Consider the following 27,532-nt stretch of genomic DNA (forward strand, 5'->3'; position numbering starts at 1 on the left):
TACCATTCTGTTACATACAGTACATATTTATAGGACTGAAGAAAAGCAGGTATTCATAAGCTGTATAATATTTATATCTCAAATAAAGGGATCACCATTGTTTATAATTATGTTGTTTAATTATTTAATGTTTACAATCCTTCACCTCAAACAGAGAGATGGTGCCCTTGTCATTAGGCAAAGAGTCCCCGAAGGACCAGATCAGTTTTGGTCCAATCTAGACACAAAGCCCTATCCTTGAGTCTTGTGTGATTTGCACTGGCAAGGAAGGGTGAGGATGAGGTCAATGTGAACAGATTATGAGCTTTATGAAGCCACGTTCAAGAGACTCTTGATTAGTCCAGAATGTGATAATTCCAATAATCTCCTCTGTGCTTGACCTTTGCCCCAGACATGCCCTAACTTGGGTCCTGCATGAGGAGGGGAGACAAAGTGACAAAGTGAGAAGGAATGGTGTTAGAGGGTGGCCGGGTTCTGAGTACTCACTCAGTTCAGGCGGGCAGAATTCAGTACATTCCTGAGCAGACACACTGTCAGCTACAGATGTAACTGCTGCTGTTTTACCATGATAGCCATCTACTGACAACGCTCATCCCCATCACGCTCCAGAGAGGGAAATGCAGAGCAAGAGGGAGAAGAGAGTGAGAAAGAATGTGAGCTGTTTGGGTTGAGGTCCACAATCAGCACTCCTAACTCGCCTGACTTCAATTATACATTTTGTTCAGTATTACATCTGCTGTTCATTCGCTGATCAGGCCAAATTGTCGTCATTACATGTGTGCACAAGTTTCCCTGCACGCTGGGAGATAGCATAAAGGTCCAGTGCTGAAACACACAGTGACCTTCCCCATGACCTCCACATCCTTCCTTGACTCAAAGTTGTAAAACTCTGCCTGGTCCAAGCTCCACAACACAGGAGGAGTGCGTTTAACCTGCCTGCTCCTCGGCTCCTGACTCCTAATCACTCCCAATACACACGTCCTTTGACGTTTTCATTTCAGTATTTCAAAGTGCCACCTCTCCCAGTGCCCCAGGGCGCACAACACAAACAGACACCACCAATTCATTGCTAATTGGGCCAGAGGAAATTGCACCTCGTTTTAATTTACTACTTGACAGCAGTACATATTTGAATCAACATGCCTGGTGTGTCCAGGTGCCCGCAGACAGAATGATGGTGGGACAAGGGAAGAAAAAAAGAAAAAAGAGAACTGAAAAAGTTTTAGAGAACTGAGAACGTTTTTCTAGTCTGTGTAAGCCCAAATGTAATTATTTTTTAATTTAAATACACAAATATGGTCTTTGAATATCAAGATTGAAAGAGAAAGGAAAAATGATTTGCTTAAAATGAGGGATAGTTCTTGCGTCCAGTGATTTTGAGTGCCAAGGTGAACATCATCCTGAACACCTGGACATCTACCTTCCCACTTAACCCAGCAGAGAGCCATGATTCCTTTTGCTTTGTATTCTTTGCCTGGATACCCTTACCATGTAATTCCAGCCAAATATTATGGGAGGCTTACTAGTTACATAGAAGTGTGAGTGCAGGAATTTGCCCTGAAAGAAAACAATAACAACTGGAATCTGGAGATCAGCATGTGACACTGTTCTTGAGTACATGGCCATCCTGGTCCGTGCATGACTGCCAAAAGCCCTCTTACCAGAGGACAGCAAGTATAAACACACACACACACACACAAACTCTCTGATTACACTGTGATAAGCAGAAACACTTTCTCCATGGAAAGGAGGCTCTGTAGAAGAGCGGAATGCAATGAGGGGCTGAGACAGCTTCCGCTGGAGCTCCTGACCAGGGCCAAGGACCCGCTCCACCCGCCCTTCACTCACACTGAGCTGCCCCTTTGATGCCCGACCAGAAGCTCATGCCACATTACTTAAAGTAAGCCTTGTGCTGCCAGCTCTGTGCTCCGTATGCCAGTCTGATAAAGGACTCATTCATGGGGAAAGAGAAAACTTTCCCAAACAGAAATGTCACTCCTTTCTGCCGATGGACTTGCCGCAGTTGTGTGACAGCTAAATTGATTTATCATTCTGAGGGGCTCTCTTGGTATGGTAACCTGCTCTCCCCAGTAAACAGTCTGCCACTCTTTACCTCTCTGAGAAGGTCTATTGGAACATCATCTGATTGTTGGCTGCAAGACTGTGTGTGTGTGTATGTGTGTATTTGTATGTATGTGTGTGTGTGTGTGTGTGTGTGTGTGTGTGTGTGTGTGTGTGTGTGGATGGATGAACTGAAGAATGGCTGTGTGAGTATGAGTGGGTTCTCTGGACTGGCTACGCTCCTCATGAGACAAAAGCATCCTCACCACCCAGAGCTCAACCCCACCAGCGCCCTGGAGAGAGCGAGTTGCGCACTCATCATACAGATAGGGAAGTTATTGTCTTCTAGTTCTCTTAATGTGTTCATTCCCCAGTGAAGAGGGTTTGCCCTCACAATCTCAGAAGGGCCTGCCAAAAGAAAGAAGACCATATCTCCTTGGGCCAGACAGATTTTAAAACTTCAATGAGCTATTCATCAATCTTCATCTTCTCCAGACATGGTGTGGTTTTAAAAGTGTGTTGTGAGAGCGTGGTGAGACGGTTTGGCCTCTCAGGCACGGTGCGCTCTCCTGAGGGGCTGTGTGGCGCAGAGGCCAGACTGGGTGCCTGTTGTCCCCCTGCCTGTGCACTGGTTGTGTTTGCGTCCATCTAATGAACTCCACTGAAAGCCGTGTGTCTTTGCCTGCAGGGAAATGGGTCATGGTGCACGTCTGTTGTCTGGAGGTCTCCGGCTGAAACGTGTAAGAACAGTGGAGAGGTTTGAAATCACACAGCAGGGCCTTGTTTGGCACCCAGAGGAAAGAAGACTCCTCAGATATCTCTTCTTTTTCTACCTAAAAACGTGAGGTAGAAACAAATGTTCCATGTTCTATTTCATGTTCCACTGTCTTTACATTTTGTGTTGAAACATGAAAAACGCAATGGAAAAGCCTCCCATAATTATTCCTTATTCTCAGAGTAAAGAACTGAGCATACTTATAGACGAAGATGCTCTATTCATTTTAATTCCTATCATCGGCAACACAGGATGACCTGTACAATACAAGTGATTTTTTAAATACTTTACAACTATGGAAACATTCATTTCAAATTGAAAAGACAAACATCCATTTTTTGCATCAAAGTAAATAGTATAAATTGTGTTTCTGCTGCCCAAGCTTCATATTGTGTTAGGTCTGCACCTAGAAAGTAACACAATTGTTCTTGATGACAATAGCACCCTAACAAGGCTGTTTCACAGCCTGATAGCTCTTATCTAAATTAAACCTTACATTCATTACTGTTATCTTAATTAGACATTCAAACATTCAGCACATTTAAGTAGTGAAATGTTCTTAATGAACTTTGAGTCTGGCTAATTAAGACATCCTTCTTTGTTTCTAAAACTGAGAGCAGAGTTTTGAAGTTATGCATTTTTGCAAGAGATTATGAAAGCTGTCAGAATGACTGGCTTTGCTTGTTAGCAGAGCTTCATTAAATCAAATAATTTTGCCCATATTCATTTTGAGGAAGCTGATCCTGATTATATAACTGGACAAGAGGTTAGATAAAAGTCTGCTGAATGATATGCGTCCTGCAAGATAAGTTTGAATTTGCAAGTGTGCTATTTTGAAGGTCTCTCCAAAGGATCTGCCTGAGTCTGTACTGAATACCCCAAAAGTCCAATAAAATGCCTGAAGACGAGTTGTGGAAGACTGCTAAACCCCCATCCTTGATTAGTTATTTAAAGTGACATATTTGGCAGTGTGGGCTATGACCCTAAATGAGTGAAAGAATAACGATAAGTCTTAATGCAACTCAGTAGCTCCGGGAACATGTCAGGATCAGATGAAGAGTGCGGGGGGGGGGCAAGGTCATTCAGGGTGAGAGCACACATCGGACCCCAAGCCCCAGCCCATGACCCCAGCTTTAGAAGGCACTCATCCCAGCCTGACCCAGGCCAGGTCAGACACGAGGAGCACGAAGATGAGCTCTTGAGGCCCGGAACCAGCATGCTCTCCACGCTAACTGCACCCTGTCAAAGGGCAATCTGATACTCATACACAGTTTGGAAACAAAGCAGTTATAGCACAGACAGACATACATGTGCTGGAAGAGTCACAGGAAGAGGGGAATGGGCTATGGACAGATAAAGAGACGTGGAGATAGACAGCAGGAACAACATTCCACAATTTTTTTTCACGATAATGTTAATTAACGTGCATAATCGTATAATTCTTAATAGAAAAGCACTCTTACAGAAACCTCAAGCACTCTTGCAGAAATCTCATCAAATCTCAACTCGAGGCGGAACAACTTAAATTAAAAGCCATAACCTCTAGTATGAGGGTTACAACACTGACCCTGTAGAAATTACGTCTAGGAACTCCTGTGTAACTTAACTCGTGCATGCTCTTACATCGTTTGTGCTGCTTGAATCTTTGTAGGTCATCTCCATGATTTACAAACCTTTAAACTTTTCTGACAGCAACTTTAAAAAGCTCGACCATTTGCATGTTAAAATATCCCGTCTCTCTCCCTTGAGAGATCCTAAACACACAGAGGGGTTACACCTCTTTGTTTGGTGAGTGGGGATTACAGGCGGAGGGGATCTCTGTCTATCAGGTTCCAGAACATTCCAGCAGTAAGGTCGGCATAGTGACAGTGGCCCAAAGCCACAGGAAGGTTTACAGTGTTTGAAACGGAAGTCGTTTCTTCAGGAGATTGTCAAACGAGAGAGAGAGAGATAGAGAGAGGAACCCCAAGAAAGGCCTGCCTTGACCTTGAAGATAAAATTAGACTTAAGGGCTCCTTTGTAGAAACTTCTAAAAAATGCTTAAAATTCTATACATCACAGCAAATGAGCAGAGGAAGTCTGACAGACAGTGAGTGGGTACAGAGACTTCAGAGATCACCTTACACCATATACAAGTGAACAGAATTTCAGAACTGTACCGATCTTCATGATTACATCCATGAATCTGTCTGTGAAAGTAAATTAAAGTTGTAAGTTAAAGTTAATTACAGCTGGGCATATATTCATGATTGAAAACTACTGTATACCTATATAGGTATTTTTTTATATAGGTGTACAGTAGAACCCCGGAACCTGATGCTAATTAGTTCCGGAAGGAGCGTCGAGAAGCTATGCAATCGAATTCTGAATCAATTTTCCCCATAAGAAATAACTGAAAAGGGATTAATTTGTTCTCAACCATCAAGTTGAATTCCAAGGCTAAGTCCGTCACACAAATACCTTTTTCAATTCTATTGTTGTTCTTACCATTTTCCTCTTCTGCTTTTCTGCTATGTCTTTCTTGGGACCGATGTTTTTTGTCTAAAACAGTATAAAAAACAACAAAAATACAGCAAAAGCTTGGAGCACAGCCTCAAACTGGTTTAAAATCCATTGAAACAATGGCAACTAACGCCAACTAGCAGCATGTGACCAAAGCACAAACTGTATTTTGTTTACAAAAGTCTGTTCTGTTCAAGCTCCGAGACAACTTTTTCTCAAGATTTTACGTCAAACTCCAAATATGTCGAGTACTGAGGCTCCGAGGTTCTACTGTATTATATTGTATTTTCTAGAGCCTTTACATGAGGGTTATGAATAAACAGTATTTTAAGTCTAGGAGGTTTTATATCTTTTTTCAAGTTTCTTATCAGTGCACCTAGAACTGAAATGAATTAGAGGGTCACCACTCCCCCAATCCAGACGCTTCCCTTGGCTCTGGGGGGCACAGTCACCACTTTCTCAGTGTTACTCCTGTCCTATAAAAAATATACAAACGGAGGCAGTCGATGTGCTGTATTTCAATCGAAGTGTTTCAATAGCACGTTTGCAGACGTAATCTGCACTGAGCAGAATTCTGCAATGATAAATAAGGCGTAACGGCATGGTAAGGCTCGTTCGGGCTGCTTCTGAAATGTTTGACCATTAGCAGAAACGAATCTGAAACTGAAATATCTGGCTGTCAGCAACCATTTCAAAGTAATTGTCCTACTTGACAGGACCCACTGCAGTCATTAGGTCCCTCACAGAACACAGACGCTTCCAAGAGGGGAAACTGGTAGCACATTTTCTGCTACAATCCAGAGCACCTTTCCTGTCTAGATTCAATTGCCCATGTGTCTAACTACCATACGCCATTTAGAACAAAGTGGAAACAATTACCTGGAATAGTTTAAGTGACTCCATGCGTGCGGCACCCATAAATAATATTAATAAAGCAGCAGGACAAGACTTCATATTTAAACTGCTCCCTGCATTACACTGCAGATCTTAAGTGAAACATAAGATCGTTCTTTTAAAGCAAATGTATACTTAGAGATAACAATTTTGGTGTCAGAGGAAAGCAAATTTTAGGTCTAGAGAACTTGAAAATGTGCTGTTGGTTTTGACACTGTAGTGAAGGTGAGAGGGGAGGTGTTCTCTGCCACCGCCTTCTCTTCGTTAGCCCTGTGGAGAAATGCTGTGTCTTTTTAATTTTAGTCCTGGAGGGTGAGGTTGTTCTTGCTGTGACAGTCAGAAGATCAGTTCACTCCCACCCTGTGGTTAGATTAAGACAGACAGAGTGGGGACACTCAGAGAGACATTAACGGAGCTGCAGTGAGAGTGTTGATAGTGACCTATCAGTCACACTCAGTGATGACTCACACTAAGACTCTGACAGACTGATGGCTAAACACAGAGTCTGTCACCACGCAGACGTGTAAGCAAATGTCTACATCTTTGTACATGCCGCTAATGAAGCCACCATAACTTTTCCTCTACCACAGAAACAGAAGTAAATTTATTTAGATAATCCATTCATTAAATGCACTGTACTGTTTGAATTTAAATTAAAATGTGGTCCAGTCCAGATTTGTGAAACACCAAATAAAGAGCTTTGATAATCAGATGTCTAAAGGTTTCATTTACTCATGGAGTTCTTCATCAATATAATGTTATATTTTTTTAAATAATGAGTAATAACATTATCCTACTAACTCCTACCTCTTGTTACCAAAGTAGCAAATGAGTGCATACAAAACACAATAACAACATTTGCTGTTCTTCAGTCAGGACACATAGTCCAACTCTAACATATAAACACAGTCTACCGTTAATGCTGGGCTGTCCCAAACAGATGAAGGGCTGTACCTGAAGGTGTCATATGCTCTCATGATCACTCTCTCTCTGTTTTACATCCTCTGTGAGGATGTTTAAAGTAGGCGGGTCCTCTTTTCACCATGACCAGCATGGCAGGGATCTATTAAAGCTTCTATTTAATTATTCATTTTGAATGATTAGGTTTTTAGTTTTTATTGAATGATTTCTTTGATTGAGATACTGTAGATTTGCTTTTACACCCTATGTATTTAGCATTTAGGGAGAAATAACAGATCAGGAAGCAGGATTTTAGGTAGTTTTAGTTTAGTAGTTTTTTAAAGGTGATTTTAGGTGGGTTTTTTGGACCAAAAATCATTAAATCATTTGGAAAATTAAAATTTGTTGAGTCAGTTGCATTTGTAGTTAAACGTACCTGTTACGGTACTGCCCCGACCCCTTCCCTTTGGGCATGTGTTTATGTCGTCTACGTCTAGTCGTCTGCGTCTGTGTATCTTCGTGGGTGTGGTTGTGTCCGTGTGTTAATCAGTTTCACCTGTGGCTCGTCTCGTCATCACGCGGGGATTATGTGGTCTGTCTATTTAGTGTGCGTTCGCGCAGTGTCCCGTGCTCGTCTTTGTTTGAGTCTGTCTACGTTACACGTCTAAGTGTTAATCGTGCGCTGTCTGCGCTATTTGTGTCCTTAATAAAGTGACGTTGAAGTCTGCGTGCTGGATTTCGTGCCTCGTCCTTCCGCCCGTACACCGCGTCACAGTACCATCATGTTTTGTATTTGTATTGTAATAATTAATTCATTGTATTATCATAATATGTATTTTACCATTTATTTCTTTACAATTTATATTTGTGGAAGGAAAAAATGTACATGCTTTATAGAACATCGGTAACAGAAAAGGAAGTCAAGCCAAGGTGGGAAGCATGATGACATTTTTGTTCAAGAAATCATTTGCCTGAAATGGCCGCCACCCTTAAGCAGTGCACCCTGCAGTGCCAGAAAAGAGTATCATTATGTTTAGATCAGTTAGTTCACAAAGTCCTTCTGAAGTCTTTGAAGCGGACTGCAGCACTGTCCCCTGATAGCAGTCAGACATGCTGGCAGTGTGGAAACAGAGAGTGAGAGTGGAGCTTCAGAAGGGACATTTGTCAACATTAAGGCCCTGGAAAGCAAGGTCAACTCAGCTTCCAAAGCCATGAAGGCATGCCTGTCTTTCTCTCTTCATTAGGCAGAAGTACACAGAGGGGATGGTGAAAAAGATTGAAACCATACTGTATGTCTCTCTCCCTTTCTCATTCACACACACACACACACACACACACACACACACACACACACACACACACACACACACACACACACACACACACACACACATCAACATCTGAACAGCTGGGAGATATCAATTTCTGTCTAATGGGCCAGACCTTACCAAGCATTGGACCAGCAGACATTTAGACATGACTGAGAGCGTTCACCCTTAAATGGTCCCCCTGGAGTAAAATGATCATACTGTCGTACTGTCTGTCAGCAGAGTCACTACTCAATTCAGGTAATTTCCGGTGCATTTACATCATTAATTAAAAATGCATGATGAACACACAATATGCAACTGCATTCCTGGCATCTGGTGCAATATAAATAGGACGATCTTTTTCATGACATTTCTGTCAGCTGTTAAGGATTACCATTTTGTTTGTGAATATGCATGAGCAGTTAAGTTAGCATAAACATTATGCAGTACTTTAAAGTACTTAATGTGAATTGGAAAAATGTATCCTTCCACTCCTGGTCAAAAGAGAATTTTCATATGATACCAAACCATGTTGTGCTGCACCATTGTGTATGGAGTCGATCACATTATTCTCATGACATAGATTTATCTAGATTGATCTAAGTTAGAAGCTACGCATTTGATGCCTGGAGTAATCTGGAATGAGGTTTGATCTGCTGTCATACATTATTACTGGAAAAAAAAATAGAACAATACAACACCAAGGATCGGAGGAGAACCCCGCAGAACCCACTATCAATATACATGAGAACGGCAGGGAAAGCAGAGCTATTAAATTGCATTCACTCACAGCTGCTGTTCACACATGGATACGCTCTTCATGTGCAGACTGGAGACACAACAGTTGTTGTCCTAAACGACAGGAAAGGACTGAAACCTAAACCTCAAACCTACTGTTTACTGCATGGAAGAGAAAGATCATAGTGGAAAGGTCTGTCTCTAAGAGAAAACCAGATAGAAAGACAAAAACAAAAGCACATAGGTACACGCATACACACACGCACACACACCATTCACACACATATAAACAAAGGGAGGGACCCTCCTGGTTACAGCTCTAATTTGAACACAGGTTTCAGGTCCCTGGGGCTCATAGTACTCCTGCTCCACCTGAGAATGGATTGACGTCACTCACACCTTTCCATCTGGGATTAATACTGCACCCAGAGAGAAAGAGAAATACTGAGAGAGAGAGAGAGAGAGAGAGAGAGAGAGAGAGAGAGAGTATATGTGTGTGTCTGTACCTGGTGTGAAATGAGACTGAGATGTTCATAAATGTGTGATTGTGTCAGACATCTTGTACTTAATCGGTGCACATTTATGTACTCTGCTCCATGCATCATCACCACTAAAAACACTGAGCTCACCAGCACTTCCAGAATTTATACCAGAAAACTATTAACTGTGTAACAACAAACATTTCATAGACAGTTGATATATTTTTAAGAAAAAATACCTTTTATTCCTCAAAAATATTTATTCTTTACATAATCAGACACACATGCACATGTACACACAGTTGTTTTCATTTCTGTGCCACAAACAATTACAAAACAATACATATCATGTTTGTGTGTATGTGTGTGTGATATGTGTGCCTCTTTATGTAATTACACACACCCCGACATGGTCTATGTTGTTTTGTAATTGTATGTGTCACAGAAAATAACCCTGTGAGTGAGTGTATTGTGTGTGCATGTGTGCCACACATGTTTCTTGTAAGTTTCATCATGTTCATAAAGAAGGCAAGCAGGACATTGATTTTAGCCAGACTCTGTCACAGGTGAGTATGTGTCTAGTTTGTGAATGCTGAGAAATGCCATGCTATTTGCATGAAAGTCAGACATAAACGATTGTCATTCACAAGTAACTACGAGTGCTGTGTGTATGTAGCTACCTAAACAAACACTTTTTACTTTTAAATGAAAGCAAACATGAAGTTGAACCCCAGGTAAATAAGCCATCAATACAATGCAAAACACATTACCTCATTGTAAATATGACATCAGAACCCGTCCTTAGAGCAGTGGCTATCGACAGATTGAGGGTTTGTGTATGTGGGCAGTGTAAGGTGGACAAGGCCAATGGGTGTAAAGCTGAATTGTGAGATCTTTGTTTTGCTGATGCATGCTGAACACAGCCTGGCACTGGGGCGTTTAATAGATTCATATTAATAACATCTGTTAACACAGCTTATTTTCATTCTCATCCTGGTCCATCACAGTATCACAGTATTATATTTACTATTTTTCTTGAACATGTCATGGAAAAAAATATATATATATTAGTAATTTCATAATGTCGATGTATTTTGGCAATGGTAAAGGATAACTATCTTCATTTCACTTGAGAGGGTTGTCATTTAATTAAGATGTAACATTACTTTGGCATTAGGGAAAATATAATCTACATATCAGTGGTGGACCAAGTACACAAACCACAAACTTGAGTTAAAGTGATACCCAAGGTGAAACATTACTCCAGTAGGCCTATTACTAACCCTACAAAAGGATTGGCCTTCAAATGCATTCAAGTACTGAAAGTAAAAGTAAGGGCTCTAATATAATTTTATATTAAAATAAGCAGTTCACATTAAGTTTTCTAATGTAAAGTGCTATGTTCACATGTTTATGTCACAATATCAATGCATTTAGCTAGCTGGAAGCTCCAAATACTAACTAGCTACCTACCTAACTTAGCTAGCTACATGCAAAGTGCAGATTTGTTTTGAGAACTAGCAGTAGCCCAATTAACTAGCTAGCTAACTAACCATGTACACAATGCTAATATCGGGTTTATTTGAACAAACACAAAAACGGTTGAATTTTGTTGAATTTCTCATTAAAGAAAATGACCAGTTGAACTATGGAAATATCTCACCTCTGCGTTTCCTCAGACTGGATGGGGAATTCTTATAAGAACAAATCTTATGGGACTGAGGCAGGCCGAGAAGACACTCGAAAAGAAGTAATATTTCTTTTCGACTACTTCGTAATTTCTCTCAGATAATTCCCTGGGTTTAGTGTGGAGTTACAGTTTCGTCCGTTTGTATGTGGGGATCTGTTCTCTCTCACCGTTACGCTGCTGCGCTGCCGTTGAACTGAATGCTGACTGGTGCGCGTGCTTCCCGCTTCTTTTGATTGGTTACTTTGTTAATGAACACGCGAGCCTGGAGGAACGACAGATTTCACATAGTAGTGGAGTCAAAAGTAAAGGACACATACAAAAAACTTAAGTACAGTAACTAATTACATTAATCCGTGACTGTGCACCACTGCTATATTAGAAACGAAAGTGAACAGGGACGTTGAGAACACCTGATCCTGATCAGGACTCAGCAACGTGGAAGAAACTGGGCCAACATGTACAACTGCCCAGGTGTTGGGCAAAGCAGCATGTGGGAACAAATTAAATTATAAATCAAATATTTTTGCACAGATGTTGCGTCACTGATCTCAAGGTTATCCAGGGTAAGCAAACGTAGGACTGGCTACTTCAGCCTTACAGAGTAGCCAGCAACTGCACAGTCAACATAACACGTGTTAATTTGCTAGTGAAATAAATGTCACAAATATAATAATCAAAAGTATTTATTGAGCAAAATTGACCAACTTTATTAAAGCTATATGAAGAATGTTACCCTTCAAATGAATACTGTGTTGCATTGGGCTGTATAGCTAGTTATAACCATTCTAATAATCCTGTTCATTTAAAATATAGAACATTGTGGTCATATACAAAATACACCTACACTTAGCCTATTGCTCACTCACTAATATTCACGCTCTCATCAAATCACTTCCTCATTTGGGAGTATAACAGTGGTCTAAAGACCTGACAGCACATGGCTGACAACCTAATGGAGGAAGCAAATTACACTGCATGAAATAATACTGTTATATATAATATTTCTAACACAGTAAATATGATAGTAACTGTGTTTATTTGGCGGCTGAGCTGTAGTGGTGGTTTGGCGTTATGTGGCCGCAGCTGTGGTAAGCCTGTGTGTTCTGGCATGTTCCTCCTCTACCTCAGAAACCCCAGCGCTCCTTTCAACAGAGAGGTACTTCTATATATAAGAACAGTCACCCTAGGTCGCTCCATTTGTATCAGAGCAGAAGGCTACCAGGTTGCACTAATGACAGACATTTTCTTGCTAATGGATCATATCTGGTGCCCAAAATGTGTTTCTCACCTGCATCACCTTCACACTGAACTGAATGCCTATAAAATTGTACAATGCACAAGCCATCAATAGCTACAACCACTGGTTTATTTGACAGTAGCTTTCCATGTGTGAGTCATTACAACAGAGAAACGCATGAGAGCAATAAACCGATCCTACCGCGTTTGTTATTTCAGGAAGTTAGGCAATCAATGATGGGAAATTAGAGCCATTCCAGTGGTCCACCGTCCTATAATACACCGGATACTGAGAGACTTGTTCACGTGTTTGCATGTGTTTCTATTACGGAGCAATCAGATAAATTAATCTCAACCTGTTCATGTCTGATTAAACAGAGCAGCCATTTAGCTGCTCGCCTATACTCACCACACACACTCTGTCTGGTCTCTGTGCCAGTCACCATCCTGTCAAACAGTTCTGGTTTTAAACAAAACTTCTCTGCAGCTCAGAGAGGAACACTTGGCCCACGCCTCATGGCCACCTTTGCGAGAGGCAACGGACATCCTACAAACACAGGAAGAGGAAAACAGGAAGACGTTGAATGTCACAGAGGCAGTAGCTTATCCACACAGGCGTGGGAGAGAAAGAGGGAGGGAGAGAGAGGGAAAGAGGGAGGGAATGAGAGGTAGAGAGATGGAGAGAGGGATGAGGAATGAGGAGAGGAAGAAAGAAACAAAGAAGGAGAGAGGTAATAAAAGTGAGAGAGAGAGATCAGCTTGTGTCTTCCTGAACAGACTGCTGGGCTGAGCTTCTTAGCCATTTCCCAAGATAGTTACGCCATGTGACGTGGGAAGGGCATGGCTCCGCCCCCACCTACCCACTCCTACCCCCTCCGCTGACCCGAATGCCGGATGCAGTGTGCCGTCAGCGTTTCTGATAACCCAGCATCCATTGGGCAAAAAATAGATAGCTCTGCAAAAAGACTTGGAAATGGCCATGAAATCTGCCGGTGCTTGAGGATGATAAGGGCTTCTGGAGCGTCCTGAGGAAGCCGTTCTGTGGACAGGACGAGGAGTCAGAGGATGAGGGGAAGGACAGGAGGTTTGGTGCTTTCACAGCAATAAAATTGCTTTCAAGTAAGGCGGATGTGCATGGTTGGGTGTGGTGCATTTGACTCACCCTTATCATCACTTAGTGTGTGTGTGTGTGTGTGTGTGTGTGTGTGTGTGTGTGTGTGTGTTACGTGTGTTATATTATGTACATTATATATTTAAGACAATACAGCAGAACACAGAGAAACAGCTCTCAACAAAATACAGTTCCCTATCTAAAGTCCACAAAACAGTTAGTGATTCCCTGCAGATGAGAACACACAATGCCCATTTCAAACACTAGGAGCTTACGTTTGCCTCTGTCTCTATTTTTTACAAGCCTCATGGTTGACCTCAAAAAGCAACTTCCCTAAAAGAAGCCGACACTGAAACAAACTACCAAAGGTGCTGCTTCTGCTGTTAGAGTATGCTACTCCTGCCCGAGAGTGATCAGTTTGAGGTTCATTTGGGAGTACATATGTCTGAGAAAGTGTGTGTGTATGTGTGTGTGTCTGTGTGTGTGTCTGTGTGTGAGGCAGGGGAGTATTTGAGGATGGAGAAACCACATGGAGGATTGAAAGCAAACGATGAAGATGAATGGGTAATGCTGGCAGGAATGTGAGAGGTGGCAGTGAGAGGTTAATGTAGTGTCCAGATGAAGCCGCCTGTCATGGGGTGGTCAGGTCTTCAACACACACACTCTCACTCAGGTGGAGTATCAGACGATATGCTCCAGCCATGCTAGCACCCCCTACAAAAACACAAGTCAGGAGGATCACACCAAAGCCTCTGCCAGTGAATGTTATTATTCAAGATCTGCTCATTGTGGATGGAGAGACATGCTGAATTAGTGCGGTGTTCCCGCCTTCAGCTGAACATGTGTGGCTTGACTCATTGAAAAAATGAGTGTTTTGAGTTTTTTTTTTTTTTTTTGAGTGTTTTTGAGTGTTCCCAAAGATGTTCTATTAAGCTTATGAATTGCAGCCCTCTTTGTATACACCATCGTTATGCCCTGACCAGAGGGGGCAAGCTCATACTCACTTGAAGTGAACACTCAAAAAGATGAAGGGGCTATGGGTAAGGGTCGAGGAAAGAGAAACTTTGAAAACATACACTTTACTCAATTAATTATTGGACATGTAAACCAAACCCCTCTACACAAAAGGAACAAACACGTAAATAGGATGAATAGGTTGCCTAAACAAGAAAGAGGATAGATAGACTTTCATTCAAACTCTCTCTCTCTCTCTCTCTCTCCCCCCCCCTTTCTGTGGTGGTTCTATTGTGCACAGGTGGCAACAGTTAAAGGCAGGGTGACTTTTTACACTCTCTTTCTGTTTCAGTGCAAATGTGCTCTCATTACCAAGATTAACATTAGTCATTATCCATTCATAAGCAGTGTGGAACAGGAGTGGTACTGCAAAATCAGCTATACACGTTGAAGACACACACACACACACACACACACACACACACACACACACACACACACACACACACACACACACAAAACACACATGCACACACATCCACTTCTCCCTCCATTTCACCTCACAGAGCAAGCACTCATAAATCAGCTTTACTATGTGATGCATGAACACATCTGATTTGTGATATGTACTTTGTCGGAAAAGGAAAGTGTTGTTGTGGCTGGACTGAAGCATGCTCTTCCTCCTCCGTCTGGGCTGAATGGCATCACCTGCTTCCAGGACAGAGAAGTCGACTGTCTCAAGTGTTTAGGTGGACGCTCTTAAACCAGCTGCCACTGTGATGATTTATGCAGTTGGAGCTACTGCACCCTTCAGCCTGAGGAAACAAGGTTACCGAAACAGTCAAGGCACAAGTGGTAAAACCATCAGCCTGATGTGTGTGTGTGTGTGTGTGTGTGAAAGAGAGAGAGAAAGTGAGAGAAGCAGAGGGTGAACAAGAGGGGGAAAGGGGGCATACCATTATTATAAGAGGTCTCGGGTCATTAGCACTCAGTGGGGAAGCTAGCAGGAGAGAATCACCAGCTCTGCACAGGAGCAGGTGGAGAGAACTGACCCACGCTACCATACATCTGGGGGGTGGGGTGGAGCTGACCCACGCTACCATACATCTGGGGGGGTGGGGTGGAGCTGACCCACGCTACCATACATCTGGGGGGGGTGGAGCTGACCCACGCTACCATACATCGGGGGGGGGGGGGGGGGTTGGAGCTGACCCACGCTACCATACATCTGGGGGGTGGGGTGGAGCTGACCCACGCTACCATACATCTGGGGGGGTGGGGTGGAGCTGACCCACGCTACCATACATCTGGGGGGTGGGGTGGAGCTGACCCACGCTACCATACATCTGGAGGGGTGGGGTGGAGCTGATCCACGCTACCATACATCTGGGGGGGTGGGGTGGAGCTGACCCACGCTACCATACATCTGGGGGGGTGGGGTGGAGCTGACCCACGCTACCATACATCTGGGGGGGGTGGGGTGGAGCTGACCCACGCTACCATACATCTGGGGGGGTGGGGTGGAGCTGACCCACGCTACCATACATCTGGGGGGGGTGGGGTGGAGCTGACCCACGCTACCATACATCTGGGGGGGTGGGGTGGAGCTGACCCACACTACCATACATCGGGGGGGGGGGGATGGGGTGGAGCTGATCCACGCTACCATACATCTGGGGGGGTGGGGTGGAGCTGACCCACACTACCATACATCTGGGGGTGGGGTGGAGATGACCGGTATGGATATTTCATATATAATAACACTGTGGCAATCATTCTTAATGTGTCAAGTTTAACAGATACTGGCTGTAGATCTGTAATCCCATGCCAGTGCTGACGGGGAAAGGGCGATTCCACAACGCTTTAGCTGGTGCCTTGTTTGCTAGCTCTGCTCAATTTCAGCCCAAAGTTTGATTTTTTAACAGGTGTGAAAGCTCCAGTCAAACTGAGATCTGCAGTTTACCATACATCTGGGGGGTGGGGTGGAGCTGACCCACGCTACCATACATCTGGGGGGGTGGGGTGGAGCTGACCCACGCTACCATACATCTGGGGGGGGTGGAGCTGACCCACGCTACCATACATCGGGGGGGGGGTGGAGCTGACCCACGCTACCATACATCTGGGGGGTGGGGTGGGGTGGAGCTGACCCACGCTACCATACATCTGGAGGGGTGGGGTGGAGCTGACCCACGCTACCATACATCTGGGGGGGTGGGGTGGAGCTGACCCACGCTACCATACATCTGGGGGGGTGGGGTGGAGCTGACCCACGCTACCATACATCGGGGGGGGGGGGGGGGGGGGGATGGGGTGGAGCTGATCCACGCTACCATACATCTGGGGGGGTGGGGTGGAGCTGACCCACACTACCATACATCTGGGGGTGGGGTGGAGATGACCGGTATGGATATTTCATATATAATAACACTGTGGCAATCATTCTTAATGTGTCAAGTTTAACAGATACTGGCTGTAGATCTGTAATCCCATGCCAGTGCTGACGGGGAAAGGGCGATTCCACAACGCTTTAGCTGGTGCCTTGTTTGCTAGCTCTGCTCAATTTCAGCCCAAAGTTTGATTTTTTAACAGGTGTGAAAGCTCCAGTCAAACTGAGATCTGCAGCACAAAAGCTGGACTGGATCTTCTAAACTTGATCTCGGAGCATTTCCATCCAAACCAGTTCACTTTCAGAAGCTGCATTTGTCAGTGCTAAACACTAACTTGAGTGTAAGGACAGTGTGCTGGAACACGCTTAGCCAGGCCGGCCTACTGTCTGCACGCTACACACAAAAGGGTTTGCTCTCATTTGTTTTCCATTTTTTTATTAAGATCCATTTCCCTAAGAGAATTATTAATACACTGCAAATGTTATGTTCAAGCGTATTATTTGCATGCACCTGGATTGCATGTTCAGTATGGACACAGCTCAGCGAATCAGAGGAAGAGCAACACAACGGCTCCGCCTCCTCCTGCTCTGCTGATCGCAGGAGAGCGATCGCCCTGTTCTCTGGTGACATTGACCATTCTCCTCACATCCTGTGCATATACGTGCGCATTTGTCAGTTGTCCACAGACTCTGCCACCGACATCTGCAGACCAGCGGAACCACCGAGCAACAAAAGGCTTCTTGGAACCGCGGCCCTGGGGACTGGCTCCACCTTTGTGCGCCGCCGGAGGTTCCTGTGGGGAGGCCTGGACACAGCCACTGAAACCCAATCGCAGAGAGAGCTGATGAAGTCCAGAGAACCCACTTCCCCACGGGGCTCTCCAGTTTTACACTGCTGGGTTTTCCACCGACACACGACAACATTAAACACTACTCGCCACCTCCAAGGGACAAGGCAGGAAACACCAAGGGCGTCGGCAAAAACAAGCAAGGACATTCTAGCAGTTCAGGAATGATTTATTTAGATGTGTGTGGAACCATGTATCAGATCACACATGCGTAATTAGTGGGGATGAAACAATGGCAAATGACTGGCTTGCTTCTTGCTCATTGTAGTTGCTGTTTAACTACAAAGACCACTGGGATACCATTCTACCTCTGTACTCCATCACACTGACAGGTCAGAAGCACCACCCATCTGCTACTGTGCACGTGGGCAGAGTTCACTCAAAATGATCACAATGAAAACAGCAATTTTCATTTATATTATTATGCAAATAAGCCATTGGTTGAAAAACACCTCAGAAAGTGTCAGTCTTAGGCATTTTAAATATCAGCTATGTTCATTATAGGCAAAAACATCAACAACTATAATGAAAACAGACAAAGAATGCCAGAGTGTAGTTCATCCCAACAATAACATGCTGTTGACCCAGCGGCCAGCTTACTGGATAGTGCCACACTGTGACTGGAGCAACTGGACCAGACGACCAGTTGTGGCTGTTGTAAGAAAGGTCACAGCACTTCTGAGATGCAACACGGTTTCAGTTAAACGGCTGAACAACAACCAGGCCTGCAAATCAACTGCAATCATTCTGCAACATTAAGAAGTCACGAATATGTTGAAGTTAGCCATAGGCGGTATTAGGTCTACCAGCTCATGTTCGCACGCAGTCAGCATGGCCACAGAGGCTGTATGATGGGAATAACCCTGTCAGACTAGTGAAAATATACAGCCCGTGTACAGTTACCAGCACCAAGAACAGGGCACATGGTATTAACACTACCCCAATTACTCCGTGGCTGAAGCAAAGTTGCTTAGACACCACTGTAATGTCCCACATCTTTACCCATTTTTCTGTTCTGCAGCTTATATTGTCCATAATGTTATGACAGGAGCAATGTCATTTTCCTTAGCAACTGTAAAATTTCTTTTAATATCCCATACAACAGGAACTGCATGGACATGCTAATGGCACACTAGTTGTTATGCCTGTGCCACTTCCAGTTTGAGAGGGACGGATCATGGTGCCCTGTCTGTGATCACGACCAGCAGAGCAAGCGGGAGCAGCGGACCTTATACTGCACGTGGGACATCTCGAGCTGAGCCTGCACGTGTGCAGCGAAGACGGAAAAAGGGACTCGTAATTTGATTGCAGACCGCACTGTGGCCGGTGCCGTACAGCTTTGTCAGCAAATGTGTTAAGAACAGAAGTGGCATTTCAGCTCTTAATTTAGGTTTCAAACATAGTTCTTGTTCGTAATGGTGAACTCTGCCTGGGTGTTTGATTTAATGAGTTGTTCTTCCGCTTTTGTCTTCTTGCTTCGTCATAACCACAAGTTCTTACTTTACATCTTAGCCAAACCCCGAGGTACTAATGGCACGGCCTGCATATTTAAGCTGTCGTCATGGGTACATGCCCCTCTGAAGATTTCTTGGCAGGCTAATATACTGGATGTGTTGGCTTCAAAAACATATTCATTACAAGCTAGCAGCCAGACTCCTGGCCTCTGTGTTATTCTATACACCCATCTCTCATCACTAAATAGCCAGCACACACAAGCACACATGCAAAACAGTGCTCATTCCATCCATAAGTGAAATCTTTCCATTACCAAGAGCATTTTCCTAAAATACTATTGTGCGATACAGAGATGTTGTCGAACACATCTCACCAAAATAGTTTTGGTTAATAGCTTTGCACCTTAACACTAGCCCCATTAACTGTTAGCTACCACAGACCCCTGGACTCGTGGTGGGAAGATGGACGTGTAATGGTGAGACTAAGGCCATTCAACACTGCCCGCTTCACAATGTCAAATAAGGGCAAGATCCCAGTACGGCTGATCTACCAGAGCAGGACTCAAGGTTACAGGGGCCAGGCAGCAAATACAGCTCTGCTTCCCAGGACAAACATGAGGCCTGGACTCAGCTTTATAGTGGGACCAAAAACTCTGCTATTAAACCACTCGGCCTTCCAAGAGAAATGACAACAAAGCAGCGTGTTCATGTTTAAATCCACAGTGAGCTCTTGCCAGGGAGTGACTTTAGTTCTGCTGTCCACAGAGGAAAAGAAAACAGAGCATATCCACTAGGTGGAGGATGAGAGGGGGAAAAACAACAAGCATGTTGCACGTGGAACAACATGGGTTTGAACAATATTACAGTTTCTTATTAGAGCCGCCCCCCTCTGAGTCACGGTGCTGCAGCGTGTCCGAGGGCGGGCGGGGTCACTCCCTCACAGGACGGTGCATTCTCTGCAACACCTCCTGCACCAGGGTCACACGTCTGCACACGCAAGGCAACGGCGAGGCGTCAGAAAGAGGCGGAGCGAGCACGCCTGGAAGTGCCGGAAGGAAACGGGCCTGTAGCCACGGAGACGGGCCTGGGGGGATGTGTTTGGGTCTTGCGTGGCCTCTGATGAGAGGAGTGTGTCTCGGAGAGGATCGGATAACCCAGATGTGTTCAGCCCGCTCTGCTCTCCCCGAGAGGCACGGCAGGATCGGGGTGTTTACCTAAAGCAGGATGTGTTTGGCTTGGTCTGATCTCCTTTCCCCAGTATTCAGACAACTGGAGTCCTCGCTCTGTTGCCTTTATTTCTGTGCTTAGAGAGATGTGCCAAGTTTTTGCTTAAGCCCTGTGAATATGTGAATGTGTTTTGCTGTATAGGTATTCTTAGCTTCTTTCTTTACTATGACCAGCAACGTTTCATTTCAAATGAAAAAACATGAGTAAATACAGAACATACATTGTGTCTTGTGCTTTCAATTACACTACAGCTACAGCTGTAGCTAACCCAGTACTACAATTACACTACAGCCACAGCTGTAGCTAACCCTATACTACAATTACACTACAGCTATAGCTGTAGCTAACTCTGTACTAGACACAAACTCTGCACATTGCATTTTTATTGTGGTTTGGGTGCATGGCCACCTAGCTTTCACTTTAGAGAACAAATATATAATATAAAGTCCATCTCATCAATGAATGCTAGATATAGAACATGAAACTAGCAAATGTGCTAAAAAAACAGTGACATATGTTGTTTGTGGTACATGCACAATCACCAAATTCATTAATCACCCTGACACAGTTAGTTGGACGGCCAGCAAGAAGACCAATGAAAGTCACACACACACGCACGCATGTACACGCACGCTGGCATGCACGCACACACACACACATGCACGAACGCACGAGTATGAGTCTCTCTTGCCCATGGCCCAGTTTTGCCGAGCGGGTGAGTATGTGAGACACACGCAGGTTGCATTAGAGCGGAGCCACTGTCCGTGTGGTCTGTAAGACTACACCCAACTCCTGCCCACATGCGTGCCTTTCTCTCCTTCACACCACTGCAGCCGAAAGCCAAGACTGCCTGAGCCACCGTGAAGAGCGGACAACCCAGAATGCACTTCACTCCTTTTGAACCTTATCTTTTAAGTTATTCAAACGTCCGGGTAACAAAACAGAAATATGTCACATACAGAAATATGTCACATACAGCCTAGGTTATTAGCAGAACTAATTAGTTGTCACAGCTACTGGGGCCATTTCTAACTGACCATCAGAGTAAAGGGTTTCTGTAATGTGGTGTGACCAGTCTAAAGGAACCGATGTATTTACGATGCATGTTCTCTTCCTGACTGTTACTGTTTCTACTATTACGTGTGGTGCTTTCCTCAAAACCACTTTCCTTTATGTTAGCATCACAAATGTTAGAGGGTATTAAAGGGAGTGTCTGGCACACAGACCAGCTGGGACCAAGCTGTCTCTCTTCTGTCAGTAACTACTATACCAGAAATCACAGCACAAAAGGGGCATTACAGTGAAGCATTTGATGTCTGCAAATAGGCCATGCCAGCATTAATAAAGATCAAATTAAGATGTTCCAGGAAGTGATAAATCCACTAAAATCCACCCTGTGGACATCCTGCTCAACTCGTCAGGGTTCCAGATGTGAGGACCTTCTCAGACACCTGGCTGGATGTCTTCGATACATGACGTTCTCCTCAGGCTCTCTCCGTTCTGCCAGGCATGCAGGAGGTCAGTTTATGGTGGCACCCATATTTTTAGTGTGAGTAAACAGTGTGTCCACTGGCCAGAGACTAGACACAGACAGGCTAATTAGGGTCAAGGCCTCCCAGCAGCATTCCACTACTGACATCCACACCACACAGGACTAAAGCCCCACTCGGCTGAGCCCATGAGGTGGAGGGATTACATACAGTAAACCCTGATATCAGAGTTACTGAACTGAACCTAGCTGAAATCTGACTATGTCCAGTACTGATTTTTACCCCTTCAGTTGGTGTGATCTCACTCCCACAGAATTCAAAGACATATAAATTTGAATGTGAAAAATATGCAACAAATTACTCCACTTCCATACTTATAAGCTAACTAGCTAACTTAACATACTCATTTAACATATAATAAAATGGTCATTGGCAAAGTTAGAGAAAAAAGCTTTAAAGTATCCCTTTAAAGTAGAAAGAGTAGGCCTATTGCCCTTACATAAGTTTACCATAAACAGTTTGAGAGAGTGTTAAATCTGTAAGCCTTCAGGCAGGGTTGGAATTCTAAAGAGAGCAAGTGGCCCATCAACCTTTGGAAGCACCTCAACCAATCAAGAACAGTCACCTCTTTACACATAAATCTACCCAAGCCCACAAGTGCATGCAGAACAGTGGCTATGCAATATATATATATATATATATATATATATATATATATATATATATATAGTTGACCATGTCACTTGGCAAGTTGTTCATTTGTACTGAAATGTAAAAAAAAATGAACCAGCGCTACTTGTGACTCTTAACTCCAAATGTTTCTTTGTAACTTGCTCAATCACACGAAATAGAGTGTTGTCTACCTCCTGTATCCTGGCCCTATTCAAGTTAGACTGTAAGCATTTCTACACAGAATCTCTCCAAATCAGCAATACAAGGGAAGAACGTGTGTGTGTGTCATGATACAGCCCCAGACCCCTCCCTTTGGGTGTGTGTTTGTGTCTTCTCCGTTTAGTTATGTCCATATATGTACTTCCGTGGGTGTGTGTTTGTGTCTTCTCCGTTTAGTTATGTCCATATATGTACTTCCGTGGGTGTGGGTTTGTGAGTATGTTCATCGGTCTCACCTGTGGCTCATCTAGTGTCGCCACCTGTCCCGGTTTTCCAGGGACTGTCCCGGTTTTTCTTCTTTTAAATATTCGCTCTCGCTGTGTCAATTTTAAACCCCTCCGGTAACGTTTTACGTTCGCCCCGGTCAACAGATTACACTCGCCACCCTGTGTCAGTATCCTTGTTTTTTGTCAGACCTAGGTGGCAACTCTAGGCTCATCTCGTCATCACTCGGGGTTAGCGCTGTCCGTTTATTTAATGTGATTTACGCAGTACCCCGTGCTCGTCTTTGTCTGAGACATGGGTGCAGATGGAAATTCTGAAGTGAGGGGGACCAAGCTGTACAATATATACGTTTATGCTTGTAGATGCTGGATTTCGGATGTCCCCCCCGTCCCCAGTGCCATCTGCACCCCTGGTCTGAGACATGTAGCGTCTTTGCTGTACGCATTAGCGCTATATGTAGCCCGTGCTAATACACTTTGTAACAGTCAGAACTGTACACTGTCTCTTTAAGAAAATGCGAGTGTTCCTGCATCAGTACGCAGCGCGCAGAGAGAATTAGTTAGTTTTTCCTCGGTACGACTCACCGACAGATTGTTTGCCCTGCTCGTTTATGTTGTTTTCATTGAGTAACGCAAGAGAGCTTGCAACGGTGGTTTTCGTTCATGTATGGATGGTCCCGTAGAGCTGGAGCTCAGACTGTGCCAAATAAACTAAGCTTCATACTGTCTACACGACTACCGCGTTTGTTTCCGGCCTCCTCCACAACTCATCCACTGAACTCGGGTGCAAAGCTGCATTCTATCCGGGTTGGAGTGGAGACTGATATCCACACCACCAAAGCGTTACAACTTTCGTGTGTAAACCTACAGTCGTCTCCACATCCTCCAGCGCCTCGCCCACGTCGCAGTGTGCATGCTACTACACAGATTGCACAAGCTCTTCTGTGAGCTCATTACTACCAACCTCTACGTACCTGTCTGAGGTGTTGCTGGATGCAATGACAGGAAGTAGCCATGTCTAAACCGTGAAGAACTCCTGTTTATTAAATGATAACTGTCGTGCTGTCTGTCATTTACACTGTATAGATAACTGTGACACACTTTTGGTCTACTTGATCTATATAACATTCCAAATGTTAGATTATGTCAAAATTCCATGTAATACTCTGGACTATAAATAGGGTACTTTGACACCCACTGTGTTATTTAAGCAGATAATTTTTGTTATTACTAGTGCTGTGTGACAGCCCAAGCCCCCCACATAAACGTTGTGGGATAATTGTAAACCTAATAGCAGGACATATTAGAGCAAGGTATACGTAGGAGGTATGTGCTAGAGTGGATGATGTAATGACATACCCGTTGTACTAGATGAGAAATTACCTTGGTAGTAGCCTGTGTGTGCACGTGTATGTGTGCACGTGTATCTAACTGTGTGTATGTGTATGCTGTGCACACTTTCAATATGAAGTGGCTGATGGTGCCAGCAACCTGATAATAGCTTGCTGCAAGACACCACTATGATTTGTGTACATGTTGTGTGTGTGAGAGAGAGGGAGGGAGAGAGCGAGAGAAGCATTTATCCTGTCCACTCTCAATATGAAGTAGCTGATGGTGATTCCAATGACTTAATGCAGTATGTAGCAAGGCACCTCTGTGATTGTGTGTGTGTGTGTGTGTGTGTGTGTGTGTGTGTGTGTGTGTGTGTGTGTGTGTGTGTGTGTGTGTGTGTGTGTGATTAATGGGCAAAGCATAGCTTTGCTGTCACTCAGAGTGCAGGTGGGTGACTGATAAGATAAAACCATCCCCCCATCAAACTCTCTCATTACCGCTTTCGGGGAAAAACAGCAGAAGTGCAGGAAGGAAGTGCATATATATGAACCTGAAGGGACACTAGTGTGCTCTCTGGCTTTGTCACATTTCAACATGTAGAGACTAATTTCTGTTATAACATAGATGTAGTTTCCATTGTGTTGAGTAACTGAATGTATTGTACATTCCACTGAAAACATGCTGTTACAGCACTGTTAAAAGAGATGAGAGTTAAAATTACCTGGCCTGATAAAAATACTTTAATTATTAAAAATTACAAAATGAAACTACCAATCTATTGCTTTAGTTCAGCTAAATGCCTCTAGCTATATGTGCATATTTATTATCTTTTACTGCATCTTAGATTAGCTTTAACCTGTGAACACTTGGAGATGTTCTAAAACATCAGGTATAAATCACCCTTTAACATTCTAAGAGCTACTTGCTATAAAACACATCTTTCTGTCAGCTTGTTCAATGAAGCATAACTTTTATTCCCAATCTACACATTCACATCTATCCAAATGATATTGATAAAATGTCCACATGACATTCAGCGGATGACCATGATGGTGATTACATCCGCTGATAATTCTCAGTGCCAGTATCCATGCAGGGCACGTCAACTAATGTTTCATAAGATCATCGCTGAGGTATTTTGGCGAGGGCAGTGAGTGGAAAAACTGCTAGGATGTCAGCAGCTGTCTCCTTCATGCTTTCTGGAGTATGAAATGACTCTTTTGTCCGGCCGCCATTGGCTTGCTGTATCCAGGGGCCTGAAACTGAACGACATCGCTAAAGATCCCACCCATGACAGCCCCAGCGACACCAATAACGCCATCTTTCTAGCCATTGCTGTCACCGTTACAGGTTAAGGGTGGAGCAGTTGGCCGCGCTGTGCTGAAGGATAACATCTTTGTTCCTCATTAGTCTGCACCTGCTGCTTCAGTGGGGTCCAGATCTCCTCTGGATGTTCTTCCTTCTGGTGTGGGAACCCCACCCAGCATTCTGCTGCTGGTGCCCATAGTTCTGCTGACAGCTAGGCAGGGATATGCTTAGCAGCCAATTGTACAAGAGGCCATCCTTACAGGTGTGGCTTTAATTAATCGTTAATTAGTCATGCTCGCACATGAATGATTAAACGTGTTATTAATACCAATAGACGGGATGATCTTTTCTTAGCTCAATTGTTTTCCAAGTTGATTGTGTTGCGGTTTTGAATTCAAGCCCTACATTGTTCTTCTACGTTCTACTTTGAGCTGATTGGTCCGGATACAGTAACCCCCCCCCCCCCCCCCCCCCCACCCGTTTATTTGTCACGTTGTGCAGTTCGCCGTTTCCATCACTCCTGTTGCAGGTTCGGTCTCTGTGTGTCGTCTGGACGGCGTGTGGTTCAGGTATTGAGGAGGAAGGCACAGAGGGCAGACTAACGGCACTTCAAACGGGCCGCCATCTGCTTCGTATTACCACGTCCAAAGCAACCTGCACACCACAAAACCTGGGAGGCAGGCACACGTACCATAGTCACCCACCAACACCCTTTACAGGATTAAAAGGCACCGTCCCTCAGCACATTATAGATATTCATAAATTCTGAGACTATTACTGTCATGCTTTTAATGTATCATTAACTGTCAGTCCTGTGTATGTTCTGCTTTGCTGTAATGTTGTATATTTGGTGAGTTTTATGCAAAGCAGGCATCAGGTTTTAGAGGTAGTGGAAAGTCATTTATCTAATAGGTCTCGGAAATTACAGAACTGGAATGCGATTATTATTTTTTTAAAGAAACTCATGAAAAATGTAAACTTCAGCTTGTTGCAGAGTTTCATTTGTGGGGTCCAATCAAAGCTCGTGTGTCTTGTCTGTGACAGCCAAAGTCAGAAAAAGCCAGCCAACTTATGTTTGATATTTATTGACTACATCAGGAAAGGTAGAGCAATTATAACTCTAAAGCACTGGAGGCCATATTGAGCCACACAACAGTTATTCTGAAGACATCTAATCATCTCCCCAGTTCCTAAACTTCACATACAGACGTCTCTTCACCACGTAGAGACTGAATTACAGTCAAAACAATGTGATGTGGAAATGACCCAGCAGAGGATATGGGCTTATGACTGTAACGACACTAACAGACATGCCTGAAACTACAAACATCACGCTCCACTCGCTCAGCTGAATACACGTTCAAAGACTTTGCTTGTCACAAGGACATGTTCATTTACATTACAAAAGACACACGCAGAAACACTCCCTCCCTGAGTGTTCTGAAATAGACCGGTATTGGCATGTGGTAAATTCAACAGCCAAAACAAAGTCATTTGTTGAAGAAGAAAGCTTAGGTTTGGACAGCACCCAAACGTTGTGAGTGTCCAACAAACTCTTTAGAGTGAAAACCTAACCTTCATTAAGATGAGCCAACACACCGCCCATCTGCCCATAATAACTAAACAGCGAATTCTGTAACAATAGAAACGTGTTTGAGTTTGAGGTTCAGCTGTTGAACAGCAGACTAAGCTGCCTAAAGCAACACTGGAGTGTTTCTG

General features: G+C 43.9%; 1 long non-coding RNA gene across 1 annotated transcript; it reads right to left on the reverse strand.

The window, feature by feature from the left end:
- Positions 1-364: 364 nt before the first annotated feature.
- Positions 365-24,019, reverse strand: LOC143497721 (uncharacterized). The gene is made up of 3 exons (XR_013125885.1): positions 23,759-24,019; positions 11,323-15,465; positions 365-410 (listed from the first exon to the last, which is right to left on the reverse strand). It is a non-coding gene; the product is annotated as an uncharacterized LOC143497721 (long non-coding RNA).
- Positions 24,020-27,532: the final 3,513 nt, after the last annotated feature.

Source organism: Brachyhypopomus gauderio, chromosome 2, assembly GCF_052324685.1.
Source record: "Brachyhypopomus gauderio isolate BG-103 chromosome 2, BGAUD_0.2, whole genome shotgun sequence".
NCBI lineage: Eukaryota > Metazoa > Chordata > Actinopteri > Gymnotiformes > Hypopomidae > Brachyhypopomus > Brachyhypopomus gauderio.